The following is a 23516-nucleotide window of genomic DNA, read 5'->3' as shown; positions in this document are numbered from 1 at the left end:
CACAGATGTGCATAGTGATGCTAGTATCTTAGAAGGAGAAGATTGGTGTGTGAAAGTGGAGCAATGTTTTAATACAATGAGTTTTACAGAATTGTTGAAAGATTCTTAGGTCAAAATCAAAGAATCCAGATTCCCAAGCCAAATGAAATACTAAGAAATCTGTACAAACTGCAATTAATTCTGACTTCTGAAGAGAATGACCAGTAGTTTCCTAAAGAAATGAATTGTGCTGACACCAGTATTTCCCTTCACAACAGTAGTAACCAGGAGGAAAATAATGTTCTATGCTGAGAAAACAAACCAACAAAATAGTATACCAAGAACCAGAGGGGGTATGGCAATTACCGCTCACCTCACTCAAGACAGCACGTATAATAGAAAGTGTGAGAGCAGAAAGCAGATGTACTAAGATAACATTGTACATGTAGACACACCTCCGTGAAGCTCAGCCTCCCCCAAACTGGGGTTACAGGTACACACTTCCATGCCTAGTCACAGGTCCTGTTTACAGTTCTTTATGCTTGTTAGCATTCTGTCTAAACTCTGCCCGCCAGGTATGCTCCTCCCCACAGTTACCTGGCAATAGGCCTGGCCCACTATAAAAGGGGCTACTTGCCCCCTCTTACTCTCTTACTCTCTTGCTCTCTCTTGATCTCTTGATCCCTCTGTCCCCTCCCCCCTTCCTCCTCTCTTCTCATATCAGGTCTCCCCTCCTCCTCCTCCTCCTCTTCCTCCTCTTCTTCCTCTTCTTCCTCCTTCTCCTTTTCCTTTCTTCTCCTCTTCTTCCTTTTCCTCTTCCTCTTCCTCTTCCTCGTTCTTCTCCTCCTTTTCCTTTCTCTTCCTCCTCCTCCTCCTTGTTCTCGTTCTCTCTCTCTCTCTCTCTCTCTCTCTCTCTCTCTCTCTCTCTCTCTCTGCCTTTACTACCCTCTTAACTCCCCTCCCTATGCCCTGAATAAACTTTAAACTCTATTCTATACTATACCATAGGTGTGTGGCTGATCCCTCAGGGGGAAGAAATGCCTTGGCATGGGCCCATTGAGACATCCCCTTCCCCCATACCTCACCACACACCCACAGAACACATTCTCTTTCTCTTTTTATAAACACATCAGTGCTGACTACTTTATTCCCCTACTTCTCCTAGCTGCTCTCCACCTCCCTTTCTTTGATTCAAATATGCATCTAAGGAATAATGATGAAATAAAATAAATAAAAAATAAACCAATCAGAATATGGCAAAACAACCAAGCCAAAAAAAAAAAAAAAAAAAAAAAAAAAAAGCCAAAAAGAAAAAAATCATAAGAAACATAAAGACACAAACTCATGTCCACACATACAAGAGTCCTATAAAAACCCCAAACTGGAAGCCTACATAAGAGATTTATAAGGTTAAAAAAAAAAGCCTGTAACAAAATTATGAGATGAATTTTCTCCAAGATGACATTCAGTTTATTTTTTATTAGTCAGCTACTGCTGGATATGGGGCCTGTTTTTAACAGGGGTTTGTTTTCCCAGTGTGATTCCCTTGGAGCAAACTAATTTTTCATTTACAAATGGCCTTCAATTGGAGATTGCTTCAGGTGTACGGATGGAGTCATGGGCCTTTTTCTTCTCTTAGCTCTAGGATCCTGTCTGGTGCAGACTAGTGTGGGCACTATACATGCTGCTATTTCTACGAATCAATAGGTGTGCCAGCCCTGTGCCTAGATGGCTTTGATTTCTTGGTGTCATAGATCCTCCTGGCTCCAACACTCTGCCTCTTTTTCTAAAGAATTACATTAGCTATGAGAGGAAGGATTTGATGGCCACGTCCTATTTAGAGCTGAGTGTTTCAAGGACTCTGACTTTCTACGTATTCTCTGGCTGTAAGCTGCTATATTTGTTCCCATCTGCTGTAGGAGGAAGCTTCTCTGATGATGGCTGAGCAAGGGCTGGCTCTGTGAATATAGCAGAATTTTGGTGAGAGTCATTTTTTCCCCTACATTTCTTTAGCACAGTAGTTTTCAACCTTCCTAATGCTGTGGTTCTTTAATACAGTGCCTCAGGCTGTGGTGACCCAAACCAGAAAGTTACTTCATTGCTATTTCACAACTATAATTTTATACTGTTATGAATTATAATGTAAATATCTGATATGCAGGATATATGATATGCAGCCCCAAAATGGGTTGCAACACACAGGTTGAGAACCATTGCTTTAGTAGACCAGTGGTATTCGGTTTCTGCCTAGTTTCATGGCCTATCTAATCTATGGTTCAGTGTTGGGTATGGGTGCCTTTACTCAAATCAGATATTGGTTGGTTACTTCCAAAATATTATGTGCCATTATTGCACTAGTGTATAATGCAGACAGGTAATTCTTGGAGATCAGATGGTTGGTAGATGGGTTAATGTTTATCTTTCTCCTTTGGTAGGATGAAGGGTTGAAGGTTCTAGGTAGGCACCTGCTTGACTTCTCTATGTTCAGTGAGTTGTGTAAGTGTCTTCAGCAATTGGGCCTCATGATCACTGTTGGCAGATATCCATCAATAGTCTTGATAATAGCCTGGGTAGTTTGAATGAAACCCATTCCTGGGTTACATCTGGGAACTTCAGTTAGTCACAAAGTTGTCCAGGTCAGGCTCTCTATTTGGATTTCATTTAGAGCTCCTTTGTATATGTATGTATTTAAGGAAGCTTCCACTACATCAAATTTTTGTACAACCCCTCAAATGGCCTTTAGTTTTAGGGTCTCTTCATATATTCTCTTCTTGCTCCTTCTCCCTTCCTGTTTGATCTTCTCATTCTAATCCCCTTATCTCATCTACTCATAATTCCTATTAAATTCCCCCTTGCTATGGAGATCATCGCTTACTCTAGCCTAACCTCTGTGGTTCTGTAAATTATAGCTTGGTTATCATTTAGCAAATAATATCTACATATAAGTGAATACATGGCATATTTGTCTTTCTTGGTCTGGATTACCTCACTCAGGGTAGTTTTAATAGTTGTATTATTTATGTACGAATTTCATGATTTTGTTTTTTAATGGCTTAGTACTATTTTATTGTGTAATTGTACCACATTTTATCTATTCATCTGTCGAGGGACATCTAGATTGTTTCTAATTCCTGGCTATTATGAAAACAGCAACAGTCAACATGGTTGAGTGTCTCTGTCGTAATTTGAAGCATCCTTTGAGTATATGCCCAAGAGTGGTACAGTTGGATCTTGAGGTAGATTGATTCCCATCTTCCTGAGGAACTGCCACCCTAATTTATAAGTTTGTACCTCCACCAGCAATGGATATGTTTTCCCTTACTCCACATCCTTGCTACCATGAGTTGTCATTTGTGTTATATGATCATTCTGATCCAATGAAATCTCAATGTAGTTTTGATTTGCATTTCCCTGGTATCTAGGGAACATTAAACGTTTCTTTAAGTGTTTCTTAGCCTCTTGAGTTTTCTCTATTGAGAATTCTGTGTTTATAACTGTACTCCATTTTTAATTCTTGATATTGAGCTTTTTGGGTTATTTATATATTTTAGATATTAGTCCTCTATCAGAGGTGTATATGGTAAAAATATTTTCCCATTCTGCAGGCTACTACTTTGTTAGAATAGCAGTGGCTTTGCTGTGCAGAAGCTCCCTAGCTTTATGAAATCCCCTTTATTAATTATTGATCTTAGTGCCTCTGCTAATGGCATTCTATTCAGAAAGTCTTTTCCTATGCCAGAAAGTTCAAGGCTACTCCCCACTTCTTATTTGTTAGTTATTGTTCCTAGAGCCTGTGTTCATTTATTGGCTTCTGTTACCCTCTCTGATGCTTAGGAGAGAGTGTTGGTTGTGGGTTGCCTGGTAGGGAATGCTTCTGAGATCCTGTCAGGTGTGGCCACTGGGGGATTGAGGTTAGAATATGTCTCTTGATATTAGGAGCTAACACTTAGAGGTGGAGATGAGCCACAAGGGGTGGAGAGTTGAAGAGTTATGCAGAGGAAAGCAGGATGTTTCACTAGGATCTGTTTAGTCTTCTGGGAATGGGTCCAGAGAGGGCGGAGAGACCACAGTCAAGAGTGTCCTACAGAACTTGGGATGATCTTGGAGGATTGGATTTGGTGATAAGGAAGCAGAGTGAAGGTCTGATCACCTACCTGCTTCGCTGGTCTCTCTCCTTCCATATCTCATAAGGCTAATGGGATACTAAGGAATACCTGGGGTGGCTGGGGGCTAAGACAAAGGGATGGCTTTGGTAGAAGCTATGCATGATTCTTTAGAGATGGGGCAGAGAAGGAAGGGGGGCTGTGGATGGTTATGCTACAGATCTGGGGGTGAGACTAAGAAAGGAGGGAAAGTGAAGGTTTGAAATTTACCTATCTAGTTCTCTGGTCAGCATGGCTAGAGGGTTCCCAGGGAGGGCCTCTGGAAGTTGGAAACTAAGATGAAGGGATGGTGCAGTAAAAAAAAAAAAAAAGGTTGTAGGAGACTCGTTTTAAACTTTTCCTTTTATGGGTCTTTTAGTCTCTTGGTTAGGTTTATTCTAGGATTATATTTTTGAGGCAACTGAAATTGGATTTGTTTCCCTAATTTCCTCCTCAGCACATTTGTTACTGGTAGATATGGAGGCTAGTAGCTTTTGTATGTTAATTCTGTATCCTGCTACTTTGTTGAAAGTGTTTAATGTTTCTTGTGTTTCAAGAATTGTTTCACCTGTAAGAAGACACATTGGCTTTTCTCCTATTTGTATCTTTTTTATTTGCTTCACTTGTCTTATTGTTATGACTAAGATTTCTAACATTATATTGAATAAGAATAAGAAAGTGGTTCCCACTGCCTTATTTTTGGCTTTAATTGAAGTGCTTTTTAATATTTTTTCAACTTAGTAAAATGCTTGCTACATGTGTGTCATATATTAAGTATGTTGAGATGTGTCCCTTCTATTTCTGTTTCTTGCAGGCCGTTATCATTAAGAAATGATGAATGTTTTCAAAGCCATTTATATATCCATTGATATGATCATGTGATTTCTATCCATTTACATGATGCCTATCACATTTATCAGTTTATGAAACGATTCCTTCATTTTTGGAGTAAAACCAATTTAGTCATGATGGATGATAATTTTTATCTGTTCTTAAATTCCAGTTGCAAGTATCTTGTTGAGAGTTTTTACACCTGTGTATATCAGAGTGAACCTATAATTATCTGTGTGTCTCCTTGTAATCTGATTTTTAAAGTCCGTCAGAATTATACTGACTTCAGAAAAAGAGTTTGTTAATATTTCTTTCCATTTTATATTTTATGGGATAGTTTGAGAAGCATCAGTATTATTTGTTTTAGAAATCTGGTACAATTCAGCAGTGAATCTGTCTTAACTTAGGTCTTTTATTAATAATTCAGAGAAATTTTTACTGTTTTGGTTTATCTGCTTTTTATTCACATGGGAGATCAGGAAGAAGTTGAAAAGGATACGACAAATTATATAAATACTAAAAATAGATTTTTCAATTTAGTAGAATACAAGTTTAGAAAGGTTTTAAAAGGCTAATCCCTGCACTTAGGGGTAGAGGCAGGAGGATTTCTGTGAGTTGAAGGTCAGCATGATTCACATACTGAGTTTCAGCCACCAAGAACTACAAATTGAGATTCTAAAGGCTTGTGAGAAGGTTTAGTGGGTACATGCCCATGAGCTTCAAGACATGAGTTTGATGTTCAGGAGCAAGTTGTAAAAAGAAGACGACTCCTACACGTTGTCATCTGACTTCTGGGTGGCACCATGGTACATGAATACCTTCTCTGTCACACACACACACACACACACACACACACACACACACACACACACACACAGGTGAGGGGAATAAATGTAAAAAAATGTTCTAATAATTGTCCAATTTTTATTGATATCTACCATGGTGTATTCCCTTTTTTATAAACAGTTTTAAAACTTCTTTTTAATTATTTGCTGTTGTTATTATTATTATTGATGAATACAATGTATTTTTATTGTGTCAATCTGCATTCTACCTTTCCATTTCCTCCTGTGAATACCCATCACAACTTCTCCCCAGCCTAATGTGTTTTTTAAAAACTTCCAACAATTCCTGTTACTACCTCCTGGATATGTGTTCATAGATATAGAGTCATCCACTATAGCTTGGGTAAACTACCAATGCCACCTCCTGGAAGAAAAATGACTTTTTCTTCATTACTGACTGTCAACTACCAGTATGTTCTCAGCTATGGGTAAGGTCTTTTGTTCTCATCCCCCATCCATCTAGGGGCTTGAATGGCTTGATCTTGTGTGAATAAGCACAGCTGCTGTGTGTTCATGAGTGAAATGACCCTGTCATGTCTAGAAGACAAGGATTTGCAGCAGTCTTTCCCAGATTCAAGCTCTAATAATGTCCCCCCTTTTATAACTGATTTAATTTAGTTCTGCTTTCTCTTTGGTTTGTTTACTAAGAGTTTATTGACATTGTTTAACATTCCCCCTTTTTTGAATATAACATTTTAATTAATTCATTGAGAACAGTGTATTTTGATCATATTTATCCCAACTCCTCTCCATAACTCCTCCCAAATGTATCCCACCCCTTCCAACTTCATATACTCTCTTCTTGTTTTTATAACCCACTGAGTCTGATGTGTACTGGATAGGCATGCTTTATCCACAGGAGCATGATTTGTCTTGGCAGTGGCTACCCTCTTAAATATGGACTGACCTCCTTCTCTAACAACTATCCATTGCCTGCAGCTCCTCTGATAGGCGTGGGGGCCTCCAAAGTGCCCCACCCCAAATGTTGATTGGCTTGATCTTATGCACATCTTGTACAAGCAACTACAACTGCTATAAGTTTATGAGTGTTATTGGTCTGTTCATGTCTAAAAACAGTTTCATCATAGCTTTTCCTGATCTTTGGCTCTCAGAAATTTTTAGTGTTCCCTAATCCTTGAGGAGAAGTTGGTGTGATACAGGTATCTATTTGTGGCTGAGAACTAAGCTGATACTTTGTTTCATTGGTCGTTTGAATTTTGCTCATTTCTAATTTTTGGCTTGATCCTAATTATTTATTTTTATATACCGATTTGGGGTTTGACCTATTTTTGTTTCTTCAAAGTTCTACCTAATTAATTTTTTGAGACCTCTGAATTTTTAATGCAGCTATTTATAGTTATAAACTCCATTTTAGAATGCATTGTTTTACATTCCATAAGTTTTAGTATATTGTGCTTTCACCAAACTTTTGCAAGTATGTTTGTATTGTTATTCCCTAAAGCTCTTAATAGGTAAGCTCTCACACTCAAGACATTTTGTCACCCACCTCCCCCTTAGATGTATTATATGTCTAAATACTTTACCAGTATTATGCTGGGTACCATGTGTTTGTGGTACCTATGGAGGTCAAAAGAGGAAGTTGAATCTCCCCTGGAACTAGACATACCTTTGTTAGCTGCTACATAGGTGGGTACTGGGAGTTGAACCCTAAGGTTAGTTGGTTTTTTTGTTTGTTTGTTTGTTTGTTTTGTTTTGTTTTTTTTAAAATAGAGAGCTATGTCCTTAGTCCCATGAAGACATCTTTCTTATTGTCTATTTCTGAATTCAAGGATTTCTCATTAGTGTGATGAATCTCTGTAACAGTTATAGCTACATTGTGTGTGCATACTTATTCTTTGACTTTAACTGGGTTTCTAATGCTTTCCTTATCAAACTGTACCCATTCACATATTTCTGTTATCTTTCTATTTTCTCACTATAAATCTGAGTAAATACAGTGAGCATTATCTATATTACAGACCAAATATCATGCTGTCTTGACATTTCCTCCACCAAAACTTAGTCCACTATTTTTAATTCAAATTTTAGAACATGTGAAGAATTTAATTCGATTATTTTCTAGAGTATAACATAAATGGGCCTTTGGTGAATTTCTGATAGAGTCCTTATGCCTCCTCCTAAACCTCTGCAGTACATTTCCTACTTTCTGCAGTGCTATCAGAGTTCAGACTTTCTAAAGTTCCCCAGAATGGCCTATTAAACCTTACCTATATTATTCTAGGGTACTATTCTAGGGTACCATACCCACAGTTCTGCTGCTTCCATAGCCTATCAGCCATATAGCTAGGCTTATGGAAGTGATAGGTCTTCTTCTTGGTTCTTTGTTATTTTCTCACTGCCGAAATCAAATACTTTATAAGAAATAATTCAAGGCAGGAAGGTTTTATTTGCTCATGAACTAAGTAGACATAGTCTATCATGTCAGGCAGTTTGATAACAAGAATTACTCATGGCTTTGAGGACATCAAGATGAGTCTGCCTACTTACATCTAGGTGAATCAGGAAGCAGAGTAAAGAAAACTGGTAGTCAGCCAACATGTTTTCTCTTTTAATTCAGTCTGGAGTGGATGCTATTAATTCTCTCTGGAAATGCCCTCATAAACACTCCCAGATGTATGTCTCCTGACTGATTCTTGCTCAAGTCAAGTTGTCATTGAGCACTAACCTTCACAATCAGATTTCTCTGTTCTACACTTAGGGATTGGATATTAATATTGAGAGTCAAGTAAGATAGCTTAGTTGGTAAAGGCTCCAGCCCGACAACCTGAGTTTGATTCTTGGGCCCATATAGTGAAAGGAAGGAACCTACACTGGGATCTATACATGTGGGGAGCCAACAGAAGGCAGCTATCATCCTTGCAGCCATCTTGAGCCATATATCCTGACAAGAGACTTGTTTACAATAGCCTACAACAACTGAGCACACTCTAATAGCATCTTGTTTTAGATACCCAGGATTTTCCCTTGTGTGTGTGAGACTTAAAGGTGTGGTTTAAAGGTGTAATTTAGAGACAAAGGCTTGACTTCAAGGTGTGACTTAAAGGCATGGCTTAGAATTGAGACAGGCGAGAGACAGACAGAAGAAAATATTTAGACACTTGTACTTGGAAGAAGAGTACTTGAGACTTGAGACTTGAGGCAGGTAACTTGGACCTGGGAAAGAGACTAGCAACTTAGAACTAGGATTAGGACTTGAAACTTGGTGCCGAAGCCCAGGACCTGAGACTTGGTACTTGGAACTAGGGACTTGGAGAGAAGAAGAGAGACTGAAGAATAAACAGGATTGAATCACACTCTGGTCTCCATTCTTCGTGTTCGTCCTCACTCTCTCTTGCTGAACCCCAACCCATGGACTGGAGCAGCTTGGGACAGTGCGGGCTCTAACAATTTAGCCCCCAAGGCTTTTGGCAATGCAGGTTCCAATATTGATAGAGCGGTCCATGACATTTTGGCCCCCAAGAGTGGGGCAGAGTGGTTCTCAACATATACATATGCCAAGGCACATGTATATATACATGTATACATGTATACACATTATATATATATGTAGATATACACATACATATTCATGTATACATATTACATTCATGTTTTGACAAACATTTGACAAATAAATATTTGACAAATAAAGATTTCAATTCATATTTCAAAACTGTATATAAATGGAAAAAAGTCATCCCATTTAATAATGCCTCTTGCATGCCCTACTTGATTTGGCTTTGACAACAGTCTAGTGAAGTAGTACTGTTAGAAGCATCCTAATCTAGATATGAAGAGAACGTGCTTAAATATTTGCAGAATTGTCTCTGTAAAAACACAGCTGAGAACTTGGGAGTGTAAGAACTGGGATCCATTGTTTCTACACTTTCAGCCTACTCGCTGGTCTCCACATACTACTGAGCCCATCACAAATGTTCAAGGCAGACCCTTGTAGTGTCAACAGGATGCTTTAATACACACAATTGCTTTGTTTTGGTTTTTGAAACAGAATCTTACTTTGTAACTTTGGTTGACCTTGAACTCACAAAGATTGGCTTTCCTCTGCTTGCAGAATGATAGTATAAAAGATGTGTAAAACCATGCACTACTACACACAAAGTTTAGTGAAATGTGTTCTATACCCAGAATATCATATCTGTCACCTCAAAAGTTTTTGGCACATGTATTATCAATAATATAATTATTAACTATTGATAATTCCCAAGTAATTTGTATTAAATGACATTCTCTGTTAATCATCTAACATTTCCTTAATTAATTGCTACTTTAACTTTATTTAACTTTTGATGATATCCTATTGATTTGTTCCTGCAAATTCTAATTCATTCTAACATCTCCATTTTATCTCATTTTCATTTGTACAGTTGACTTAATTCCTGTGATACATTGCAAAAAATTTAAAGATACTAGATATTTTTCTCAAGCCTCTGAACTCTAACATCACAGCTTCCAGTGAATAATAATCTAGTTTTATTATTTTTCATATTTACTTATATTTACTGAACTCATCTCATTTCGTGTATATTATCATAGTGTCTTCTATATGCCAGTCTTTATTTGAAACATACAAGAATCTAGTAATGCAAGAATTTTTATTATCCTATTCTGCAGGAGGGAATACTAAGTCATGAAGGGAAACACCATCAACAAAGGTCAGCATTTGAGCCTGAGCTGGCATGTTCTGGTCTGGCTCAATGTACTAATGTTCTCCCCTTCTGGTTGGAGTATGAGACATTGGGAAATGTGTATATTTGAAATTCCTGGAGAAGATACAACAATCCACTAGGTTTTGAAGAGCTGGTATTGTATAGGGAAGCAGAAAAGAACCATCTCCATAATGTGGGAAGACAGAAACAGGTACTTTGTGGGAGTCAGTGGATGAGATCTGTTGAAAATGCAACTGTCCAAGAAAGATATTGTACGAGTATGTCATTATTTTAAAACAACTTTTGATCCCCGATTCTGCATCAAACCTAATTTTCACATTCTGCTTTCTCTAGCATTGTGTTATTTAACTCTCCCCATGTCCCACTATGGTTATAGTGTTAAAGCAAAGATAAGGCCAAGAAGCAGAAGAACTTGTCCTTATGATAAGTTTGGGTTTCGTTTCCCAGGTAGACAGAGTGGTGAGTGGGGAAGTTGTGTTCCATCATCATAGATGCATCCTGCCATGGCTCGGCAGCACGCAGCTGCTCTCATATTCTGCTTGTCCTAAGCTCCTCCAGTTCTACGGAAGTCAGATGGGAGGCGGAATGTACTGGGAGGTAGGCTGGCTTCACAAGAACAGGGGGGGCAGGCTGGGCTACACTGAAGGGACAGGCAGCCTGTATCATCCAAGTCGAGCTTAGACAAACTGTTTTCAATGAGAAATGTTAATACACCAGAACTCACCTCTCTTAGTTCATAAAGAAAATAAAATCCTGTTTCATTTAAACTTCAAAATTGAACCCTATATTCCTTTTGCTTCTTAGTGTTTGACCTTTATATAGAAGTACCATAACTATTCCATTTCTAAAGAGAAAAGTCAGAGGTATGTCAGAGAGAGGGAAAATGAAATTTTGCATCAGGTGAAATTTCTGCACAGATATTTCAGAAGGATTCATAATTCTATGGCTGTATACAAATGATCCATTTTGTTAATCTGAATTTCGAGGGTCATTAAAATTTTTTTCTTCTCTGTGGAGTAGTTTATTACTTAGAGAGAGGCGGAGAAGCCAGTTTAAAACCAAGTAAGGGAAGAAAGCTGACAAAAACATAAATTAGAGGAAGAACTTAATTTAAAAAGTGTCAAAAAGGATAGATAGTCTTAGTTCAATAATAAAGCCTGGTTCAAGAGCCTTCTATCTTTAAATAAAGCATTCAGGAACTCTATTACCTGTATACAACCAATCTTTGATTTCTAATCTAAGTCTATTTTTGCTTCTTGTGATTAGCATACAAATGTGAAAAAAAGAAAAAAAAAAGTAGTTACACGTGTGACGATTAGGACATGCCTTTGCGTTAATGTCAGTGGTCTGTCAGGCTGGAGGTAATGAAATGAATTGCTGCTTTGAAGGCTTCCCTGTGGTAAATTTTTTTCTGAAAATGACTCCTATCCATCTCCTTTTATTTTCACCCTAAGTTCATCATGCGAACTGAAAGCATATAAGCATATATTTGTTTTCAATGAGATAAAACACAGTAGCACATAGCACCTGGACAGTCTGTGTAAACACTGCTGTGGTTTGTGTTACTCTCCAGTAGTGCCATCCTCTCTTCCAGCCAGGGCTACGAAATGCGAGGCTCCGGTCAGGAATAACAGGCTTCCCATAAGCGATGGCAATATGTGTAGGCATGTCTAGGTCTAGTGCCTGACTCCATGCACAAGAACTGAGGCTGAAGAATTGTGCTAGGACTAAGTCTGTTGGAAGACACCACCTGTCTTGTGTCCTATATGAAGACAGGACCCGAGTTACTGTTGTATGAGCAGAGACTATAAACTCTCGGATGATATTGATAGGAATGAACATATGTCAGCACCTGCCTACCAGCATTTCCTTTTAGTCTCCTCCAGAGTCTTTGAAGGCTCAGTACTCAGACTTGCATCCTCAGGGCTGAGCTATGCAAAGACTGCAAGTTGCTGGGGACTTTGTCCCATATGAAGAGCCTTGCGGAAACAGGGTAGATGGCAGCGTTTGTGGCTGCTGACGGATGGCCCCATTTACATCAAAGGCAGTTATTATGCATGAAACCGCTCAAGCGTCATTTGTTTCAGGGAGTTCAACCAGTCAATTTTTCAGTTCCTTTCTGGTTCAGGGTCAGAAGCAAATGAAAGATCTCAGGTTGTTTTCATTTTAGGTCAGTGATGCTTTTCAACTTAATTATAGCAAATTTGTTTCAAGAGTGTCCTAGCTACAAACTACACCAAAATGTCCTTTCCTTGTGTTTCAAAGCAGCCTCAGGGAAGGATTAACAAGGCTAGAGCCCCAAAGACATTATATGTGAACCTAGCGTATCAGATAACTGGTACAGAAACCCACAAGGCAATTGAAGTTGTAAGCTGCTGAACCTGAGCAGGGAGGGGTATGCATATGTGAAGACGCACACGAAAGGCAAGATGCTTAAAACTCCACATGAGGTTCAAATAGCACTTAAGTCTGGAGCCAAGGAATAATCTTTCCCCACTAAGAAAAACAGGTTTCAGATTCATCCCAGAACAAAAAACTCCTTTTGGGGTACCCTCCAGTGCTTACTAGCTTTTGTGCAATGCATTATAGTTTAACAATGGTACAGTATTTGTAAATAGTATATTATTTAATCAGTAGAATAAGCACAGGAGGAAAACATCCTCCTAATCAGTGAGGAAACTGAGCATTCACCAAAATTAATTAAATTTCCTGGACAAATTAAGACAGGAAAATACAACAAAAGGGGACGTGGCACTTACATTCCATGTAAAGAGGTCTGCAAGAGTCATATCCTGGATGGAGAAATGAGCAGGCAAAGCTAAGAGTATTATGTGGGATGCTGACTTACGGGCAGAAACTGGGCAAGGATACTCAACTTTTTTGATACTCAACTTTTGTTGGGGTCCACACTAGCCCCACGTTGGGGCGGCCAAAATAAATGTTGCAACCCAGGCAAAATGTTGAGGCCCGGGGTGTGATTCAATCCCGTTTATTCTTCAGTCTCTCTTCCTCTAAGTGTCTCCTGTCTGATTCTCCCTCTATAGTCTGTCTTCTGATCTGTTCTGTCTCTGCCTTTTATATGTCTCACTTCTAAGCCACGCCTCTAAGTTACACCTTTAATCTTGCCCTTAGGTCTTGTCTCTAACTCTGATCTCTATACTTCTAAGTCATACTCTTAAGTCACACACCTTTAATCTCACGCACCTTTAATCTCATGCACCTTTAATCTCGAGGTATCTAAACCAAGATTATCGGAGTGTGCTCAGCTGTTGTAGGCTATTGTAATCCAAGTCTCATGTCAGGGTATATGGCTCAAGATGGCTGCAAAGCTGATAGCCGCTTTCTGCTAAAAGTCGGCCCCCAACAAACTTTTATAATTGGGCTGGGAACAGAAGAAAGCCAGTTCACTTGAAACTGCAGGGTAAGGACATCCTAACACTCACTAACCATGTTTTTCTAGTCACCCATCACAATGCTACATGCTGTGTGTTTGCCAAATCAATCTGGCTTCTTTCCCTTCTTTTCCTGTGGTGGTTAGAATGAGAAGAAGGCTTATATATTTGAATGTTTGATTTCTAGTTAGTAAACTGTTTAAAAAGGGATTGGAACTGTGGTCCTGTTGAAGAAAGCGTATTATTTGGGGGTGGGCTTTGAGTTTTCAAAAGCCACTGCCAGACCCACTCTCTTTCTCTGCCTTTTACCTGCAGATTAGGATATAGTTGTTCCAGTGCCATGCTTTCCTATCTGCTGCCATACTCTCATGGCATCATGGTTATGAACTAACCCTCTAAAACTGTAAGCAAGCTCCAAATTGAATGCTTTCTTTTAAAGTTTTATTTTTTGTTTTTTTGTTTTGTTTGTTTGTTTTTTATCTTTGCAGGTACAGAACTGTAGCCATGATACTTCTTTTTAGAACTGCCATTGGGCCAGTTCTGATCCATACATTCAATTGGGGCTCCTGTATCACTCAGTACCCTTGTCCCTTGGCAACTCCTTAACATCTCTTTTTAAAAGTCATGAAATAAAGAAACAAAATACTTCATAATGTTGCATAATGAGGCTTCTGCTCCAAAACATATTAGGAAAATCTGTTTAGACATTTCAATATATGTACACATAGAATTTAAGGTACAGAAGAAAAGCACATAATTGCTAGGTTCTACTAAATTCAAGTATTCTACAGTAAGGGTTGAAACTGTTATAGGACAATATTTAATTTGCTGAGTTTTATGTACCTATTTGTTCATAGAAGAGAAGCCAGAATAACTTCATTATACACAGATCTCATATCTGAGATTTTCATCCTTTATTTGAAAGGAGGAGATTGAATTGATTGACAGCCTAATTTCTAAACATTAGTGTTTGGGTATTACAAAACCAAGGCTTTGTGTTTGTTTGTTTGTGGAATGAGTAATTGTACATGAGTCGCATCATTTAAAAACATTCAATTGCAAATCTGAATAAAATAAAAAACAATTAAACTCAATAGACACACAATGGAGTTAAATGCCTTCTTCATATTCCCAGGAATCACTGAAGGGATTGCTGAGCCAAGGCTTTTCCCTATAGAATGATGCAGTATATTTGTAGCTTATTCATTTTATGTTAATAATATTAGATAGCCCAAGGTGTGAAGATTTTGTTTGATAGGCACAAACCTGAAGCTATTTAGATGAAATATTTTTTAGTTCCACTATATCTCTGAGCAGATATTTTATATACAAACATATATTTAATCAAATATTTCTTATGATATACACACATGGAAACAATATAACTGTTCTTTTTCTCTTAGCTGTCCTATGAGGAAGCACTGTCTGGCATCCAAACACCAGCAACTCTAACATCTCTGCAGCTCTGGCATAGGTAAAGTGACATTGTTGTTAAAGCATATAAATAGGTAGTTCTTAGGCACTATGCAGAAATAGAAGTTTTGTTTTGTTTTGTTTTCAGTAGCAATGCATGGGGCACCAAATGGTATCACTGGGCTTGCTTCTAAGTTCCATAGTTAAAGTTTTTTTTTTCAACAAAGAGTTAATAACAACTTTAGAAATTTTCATTAAGATTTATGTGTGTTTTCATCCTTTGTATGAATACTTTAGAAAAAATGGATAACAGATCTGGTAAATTTTCTAGCATGTGAGAATTTAAAAGGAGACATAGTAAAACTTTTCTGAACACAAAAATGAAAACGGGAAGACATTTTTGGAAAAGAATAAAGAACAGTTGCAGGGTTTACAGTGGTTAGATGTACTTGGATTGTAATTAGTATAAAGTCCTCACTAACTGATCACATTATTAAATGGTTCCAGACAGAAATATAACATTAATATTCTACCTAGTTTCCAGTAGCCTACAACTTTTTAAATAAATGCTTAAGCTAAAGTAGTGTGGTATTTTTCTTCCCTTCATAAACAAACAATATAATGAAAAGGATTCTTAGCAACCACCCAACATCTCAACATGAGGTGCCTTTCTCCAACACCTAGCCATGACTGTGGGAATTGTTTAAAGCAGCTGTGAGCTAGCACATGTAGCCTGTCTCCTGGGGACAGAGGTGTCTGGCAAAATATAGGACTTTTATTCAACATTTAGATGTTCAGTAGGTGTTTATCACTGGTGGTGGAGAATGGGGGGGGGTACTGAATAAGGTTGAACAAACTCTATGACCACACTGTGGTAGAAAAGCAGACACATACAGGTAACAATAAGTACTATGGCGAAGTCAGCTAGTGTATATAGAGAAATGGAACACAGGGCTTTCCTAAAGGCCATCCCACAAGCTAGTAATGGACAGATAGCACTTACTAGGAACTAGAAGATCTACAGCTCAGTGTTCATATGAAGCTAATACACTCACTGAGACTGGAACCAGGTAGTATAAGCACAGGTAAAATGATTGTATTAACCACTTTTCTATTCTAGTGATGATCAAAGGAACTTATGAAAGAAAGTTTATTTGAGCTTATGGTTTCAGAGTTTTAGAGCCAATAGTGGTAGGTAGGGAAAACATGGCAACAAGAACAGGATGCTCTGAGTTCACATCTTAAATCAAAGTGCAAAGCAGAGAGAGAAAATTGGAAATGATGTAAGTCTTGAAACTCTCAAAGCTTATCTCTAGTAACACACTTCCCCCAACAAGGCCATACCTCCTAAACCTCCCCCAAACAGTGCCACCAATAGTAGACCAATTGTTCAAATACAAACCACTATATGTTATGAAGATATTAGGGAGAAAACTGTGAAATTCTGTCTTGAGAACTGGCTCTGTCTCTTTGAAATGAAGCTGTGGAGGTCATGAAGGTCAGATGCTATAGAACAAACACTTCCTAAATCTGGATAAAGATTTAGGAATAAGGGAAGAAGACTAGGTTTGGGGGTTACAGAGACTTTTGGTTCTATGGGATAAGGGAAGAAGACTAGGTTTGGGGGTTACAGAGACTTTTCCATAGCAGGTGGTGATTATCCAGCTAGCCTATAAGATCAAAATTCTGCCTTGATTGGGTTTCCTCACTAAAGTGATAATTAGGGTTGCGATTAAAGATGCTTCAAATACTTATGATTTATATTTAGTTCTATGCTTATAAATTTTACAATAAAATATTTATAAAAATAGTCTATAGAGGACTGAGATATATCTTAGTGATACTCTGTGTAATATATTGTTTGTTTAGTACATGTCAGGAACTGAATTCCATTCTCTGTAATGGCACACATGTCTCTGTGTGTGTGTGGGTGTGTGTTTGTGTGTATGTGTGTGTGTTGTTTCTCTATGTGTGTATTTGCATGTGTGTATGTAAATATATAGTGTATATATACATTTTTATATCATGTATGTATTTTTGACATTATGCATGTATGTATGTATAGTATTTACATACATAGTCTTTTTTATATATTGATTCTTTGAAAAGGATTGTTAATTTGCCCTCATTATTCAGTGTAAATAATTACACTAAAGTACTTCTCTAGAGAAGGCAGTACATCTCTACAGACTGGAGTTGAGAGCTGAGGGTGGTTAGGTCTTCAAAGCCCTTGTTGCCTGCCTGTCCCTGCCCTGCCTATTTCCTCACTCTATTTAGTCATGTTTCCATCTCATATTTCTTAGACTCTCCTTTGGCCAATATTTATATTAGGCTTTGGATTTTAGAGGGTTAATTGTGACCGTCTTTATGCTTCTAAAGTTCACCAAGAGATCAATGGTCTTCATAGACAATTCAGAATGACTATCTGGATTTATTATCATTTAGAGCCTTCTTAATCAACCTCCCCCTATTACCTACCTCCTCTTGGTCTTCTTCTCTGCCACCTCATTCCTCAATATCTCACCTGTGGATTCTCCAAATGTGACTGGGGATGCCTTATTATTAACCAAATGACAAAAGCAAGGGACATTCTACTCAGGGCAGTTCCAAAAGGTACAATGTGTGATGCAAGAGATGGAATGTTGATGCAATGGCTGTAGCAATGTCCAGTGGGCAGCAAACATTAGCCATGCCTCTGTTGCTTCAGCAGCTCAGTGGAGACAGAAAAGTTCCCAAGCGTTTATATAACATGCTTAAGTTTACAATTTGACTTGTATTTCTTGTCTCTTTGAGCCCTTGATGTGAAAGACTTGGTAGTTTCTCTCTTCCCACTGCAGTCACTGCCAAAGCAATGTCTACTGAGGGACTATGGGTAACGTGTGGGCATGGGTCCTGTTGGGCTGTGTTGTGGTTCCTGTCTGTCTGCCACAGCTCAGGGAGGCAGAAGTGTGGGAATTTGACTGAGTTCACTCCACACGGTGCCGGTGGAGCGGGGAGATCTCAGTCTGAAGTCCCATGGGGGAAGAGCTCCTGAATAGGGGTCTCTGGGCTGAAGCAATTGACTGGGAGACCAGTGGTCTCTCTGTCTTTGGGCTCCCAGACACTGCCGGGAGCCACGGAAGAACTGAGATGCAAGGACATACAGGCTGGACCAGCCTGCAGCCAAGAGAGATGAAGGAGAGAAGCTCTGGTGGTGCCCCGCGGGGTAGAGACTCTTGGTTATGGCACTCGCTTGTCTGGGTTGGCTAGTTTGCTTGAATTGGTGGCCTCCGCAGCCGGTAGAAAAGTCTTCTAGTGGGAGATTAAGCCTCAGCTCGTTAGTCAAAGGCCTTCTCCAAGGTTCTCCATGGCAGGGCCCCAAAGACATGAGGAAGTCCATGGTTTTAAAAGGTTTATTGTCATGGCAGAAAGTATATGTGGTCGTACCCCCGTACCCCCAGGGTGGCCCTTTGGTTAAATACCCTTTGTACGGAAGAGGGTCTAGGAAGGAATGCTTAATTGGCTACACTCTCTGGCCTTTAGGTATCTCATTTATACGGAGATCTCTTGAGACTCTGAGGGCCTGTAGTCACGGCGCCCTCTCCCTGTGGTAGGTGACACAAACCTTTTTGGGAGGGGCTATGGGGGCATTGCCTTATGTGACTGAAAGGGGTGGATCAATGGAGGTCTTCAGCCTCGTGTCAGGAGCCTGGAGTCTGGGAGCAAGGCTGAACACACCTACCATCCCATTAGGGTCCAGGGTTCAAGGCCTGTGCTCAACCAGGAACCAGGCTATTCTTTCACAGTCCCACAGTCTACAGAGCCTAGGGCTTATAGCCTACTTGGTCTCCAAGTGACAAAGTTACTGCTGACAGCTGCCTGCTCTAGTACACACTGGACTTCACCTAGGTCTCTGGGTCTTTGTTTACTCAGAACTGATCTGAGCTAAATATTATAAAGTGTGTGTGTGTGTGTGAACTTGTAATAGACCTTTTGCCTACTAATTCAAAGAAATGCAACTTTTTAAAGAAAATACTTCCTGGAAGATAAGGAGATGGCTGAGTAGTTAAGAACACAGGCTGCTCTTATGAAGGATCTGGGTTCTACACCCAGCACCCCAAAGAGTGTTCACAACCCTCTGTAACTCCAGTTCCAGGAGAGCTAACATCCTCTTCTGGCCTCTGTGGGCATGTACACATATTGTACACACACGTATATGCAGGTAAAACACCCATCTACATAGGTGACAAATCTCAAAAATAAAATAATAAAATGCACCTGGTTAAGAGCAGCTATTATATTGCATTAGTAGAAAGATTTCATTTTAGTCTTTCTTGGAGTCCCATCCCATCCTTGGAAGGTTGTACAGTGCCAAGATTTGGGTGTTATCTGCTTAAGAATGCCATTGAGTGCTCGTGGCTCCATTTCCTTTCATCATGATACCTCCCTTTCTGTCTCTGTCTCTTGCAGGAGAGATTCTCATAGGGGGTTAAGCAACAGGTGCTGGTGCATTTTGACTGAAAAACACCCTTTTGTATTCACAAAAGTTTAGTTTGAGTCAGTGGTGTGGTAGCCCGGCTGCTGTGGACCTCAGGCAGCACATCATGGCAGGGTGCATGGAGAACAAAACATTACAAAAGGAGGGTATTAGTGTTCTACCACCCCGTTTAAAGGGATACCCTCATGAGCCAAGATCTCCTGGGCTTGACATTGTGGGGTCTCTAGCACCTCCAGCAGTATCAACCTCAGAACTTGTCTTTGTCTTTTTCCAAAGTAGAGCTCCTCGTTGCTGCTTTTCCTTGGAGTCATTCTCTTCTCACAGCTTCCCTTCTAGTCCTTGCGTCTCTTTCACACAAGGAAACTGTTTTCCTTATGGCCAACAGTGATGTCAGTGTGCTGCTTCCTGTGGTCAGGTCTTAGACAATTTAATAGTTCATCAGAATTTGTTTTGGTTCCTCATACATAGAGGATTATAGTTATTCTCTGGCTTCTAGAAATGTCTCCCTCCTCTGTTGGGCCTTGGATGAGGTAACTCCATTTAACCTGCAACCTTCAATCACGTAGCACAGGTAGAGGTCTCCACCTCCAGAGATTTAAATATTAATGAGTTATCTAAAGGCCAGGAGCATAGCTAATTAAGTTATTCCCTCCCCTCTTCCCCCTCCCTATAAAAAGGCCAGGTGAGCCTGGCTTTCGGGTGAGCATTCATCATCTACACCCACTCACCATGCCATGAAGAATAAAAGCTTTCAGAAACTCCATATGTCACCTGGGCCTGCCTGCCGCCAGATTGCCAGCTTCTGGAACCCCCGAACCGCAGCCTCCGCTGCCTGCGCGTAGCAGCTGTGTGAATGTGGGACCCTCCGCTGGTGGTGTGGGAAGCCCGTCTGAGACGCCACCGGACTCCCCCCCCCCCACCCGCCCACGAGATTTCTTCCCCATACTCCTTTGCTTTCTTCCTTTCTTACTCTCTTCCTTTTCTTTCTGTTTTTCTGTATTTGTTGTTTGTTTTGTCATTTAAAATCCCCCAGTGTCTTCCTGTGTCACTGTCTGTTCCTGCCTAGCTTTCCTTGCTCAGTCTGGTTACTCTTCTGACTTACTGGCAATGAGCTGTCTTAACTTACATCTTGTAACCAGACTAGCAACTTTAACTACCAGCAATAAATTCTCCATCTTCACATTTACATACCCTCCTCACTGATCTCTAATGTTATGTGCACGCTTTTCTTTGTTGTTTTTCTACAGAATGTTTTGTGGTCATATTGACCATTGCCATCTCTTATCCCCAAGACACTCCTGCTTGCTTCTCTTCTGTCCATCTATTCCCCTTCCCACCTGTGTGTGTGTGTGTTTGTGTATGTGTGCAAGTATGTGTGCATGCATGTGTGTGTATACATGTATGTTTGCACTTGTGCACACAGGTCTTGTGTTTCTGTATGTTCCTGACTGTGATGGCCATGTTATATCCAGAAGACAGCATTTAATAGCACTTTTCTCCATCTTTCAGCTTACAGTCTGTTCTCTGGTGCTCTCTGAGCCTTGGAAGGCCTAATATAGATGTCTCAGTTAGGACTGAGCACTTACTTATTCAAAGCATTTTGACCAGAGAATTTGCATTAATTATCCTTCTCTTTAAGAAAAAAAGTTTTTGTGACCCAGTCTGAGAGCAACATTAGTCTATTTGTGCTTCTGGCCCTGAATAATAGTATTTTTCAGTTCTGAATGTTTTCCTAAAATTTTCATTATTTTAGTTTTCGTTAGTCTTCTAAACAGAATTTCATTATTTATAGTACCACATCTTCAGTATCTCTTCATCAGATGGTGAACATTTCATGGATATTTTCATTTCCTAGTTATTTTGAAAAGAACAACGATGAACATGGATGTACTGGTGCCCCTGTTATATACTATAGAGTCCTGTGGAGAGAATGTCCACAAGTGGTATAGCTTAGCCATATGGTAGTTCTATTTTTAGCTTTTTGAGAATCTCCACATTGATTTCCTCAGTGGTTGCCCCAGTTTTCAGTACTACCAACCGTGAATACGTATTTGCCTACATCTTTAATAGCATTTTTTTTTTTATTTCTTTTTTTGTTAGCAGCCATTTTGACTTGGATGAGATGGAATTTCCAAGTAGATTTAATTTGCATTTCCATAATGGCTAGGTGTGGTGAATATTTTAAAAAATGTTTTTTAGTCATTTTTCCTTTTGTTGAATACTCCTTGATTAGATCCATTGCTTATTCATTATAAATTCATTTATAACATTTAATTTTGAGATATTAGTCCTATATCATATGTTTCACTGGCAAGTTTTCTCTTCTGTTATTTAAGAGTGGCAACTTCCTGTGCTTTCCTATTGATTTTATGAGGTCCTATTTGTCAGTGGTTCACCATATTTCATAAGCAATCAGTCTCATTAAGAGTCTCTTAATTATTCCTCTATTTTGAAGTGTACTCCCTATCTTTTTCTCTAGACATTTCAGGATTTCTGGTTTTACCTTGAGGCCTTTGATCCACTTGGAGTTGATCCTTGTGAGGGGTGAGAAACAAGGGTCAAAGTTTACTTTACTCAATGTTAAAGGTGTTGAAGCTATGTGGACTCCTAACTCTTGTAACACTAATCCATTGATCTCTGTGCCCTTTTATATGTGAGCACCGTGTTGTTACTATGTCTGGTGTGATGTGAAGTCAAATATGGTGAACTTCTGCCTGTGTTTTCTATATTTAACATTACTTTAGCAATCTATGCTCTTTGATTTAGAGAGTAGTTTTTCTATTTCTGTGAATAACTGAGCTGCTATTTGACTGAGATGTTTTCTGACCACAGTTGATTCCTGAATGGCATCTATCAGCTGAGTGGAAGTCTACTAGGACAGATATACACTAGGGACAGAGGTAAATTTAAGAAGCTTGTGGGGAAATCTTTCTCTTGAAATTTTGGGCCTATGGACTGGGAATTGGGTACATGGAAAGGAGTTCCAAGACCAGAAGAAAGAAAGAGACCATCTTCAGGGCTAGGCAGTAGGTGGGAAAGTTTAAGCTGTTGACTCACTGCAATACTTATCTGGAGCCCATTTGACCTGTGACAAGTGGACCCTGAAGCTTACATAAATTTTTAAAACTTTACAAAGAGAGATAAAAGTTTTAAATATATTAGTCTAGCTAGTGTTTTAGCTCTGAGAAGAAAGGTATCCTGACAGTTGAGAGCAAAGGAATACCACAAAGTCACACCTAACAACAAACCTCACATAAGAGATTTATTGGGAAATATGCAAGAGGGTGGCTGCCTCTCTTCAGGAGAGAATCTGCAAAGAACCAGGCAGAAGGCAGGCTAATACAGAGTTTCTTGGTGGGTGGGTGGAACTTTTCAAGTGACCTGGGATTAGTGGAATTTTCTGACCTGAACTTGGGGCAAGCTCAAGAATTGGTGGAATTGTGTGGCCTGATCTTGGGCATTCTTTTCTTTGTAGGGCAGAAATTAACCATCTATGTCTTAAGGGACTAGAGTGGCCATTAGAGTGGTCCGTGGAGGAGGGGGCAGGGCATACCTTGAGGGGCTTGGCCCAGCTATCAGAGTAGCCTGGGTGTGTGGTTGTGGCTACTACATCTCAAGGAGCTTACATTCCATTCCTTTTTGTTTACTATTGATAAATATCAGGGATCAGGAAAGGGGACAGTGTTATCATTTGAGTACTTCCTGTAGTCTAATGGTGCTTGGAAGTCTTGGAGCAAGCTTGATCTTCA

General features: G+C 39.4%; 1 long non-coding RNA gene across 1 annotated transcript in view; it reads left to right on the top strand.

The window, feature by feature from the left end:
* Positions 1-15351, top strand: part of LOC143438648 (uncharacterized) — a 132815-nt gene extending 117464 nt beyond the window's left edge. The window contains exon 3 of the long non-coding RNA XR_013107357.1: positions 15281-15351. This is a non-coding gene — a long non-coding RNA (uncharacterized LOC143438648). The remainder of the gene's footprint in view (positions 1-15280) is intronic.
* Positions 15352-23516: the final 8165 nt, after the last annotated feature.

Source organism: Arvicanthis niloticus, chromosome 25 (genome assembly GCF_011762505.2).
Source record: "Arvicanthis niloticus isolate mArvNil1 chromosome 25, mArvNil1.pat.X, whole genome shotgun sequence".
Taxonomy (NCBI): Eukaryota; Metazoa; Chordata; class Mammalia; order Rodentia; family Muridae; genus Arvicanthis; species Arvicanthis niloticus.
This window is presented reverse-complemented; position numbering and strand designations above follow the sequence as displayed.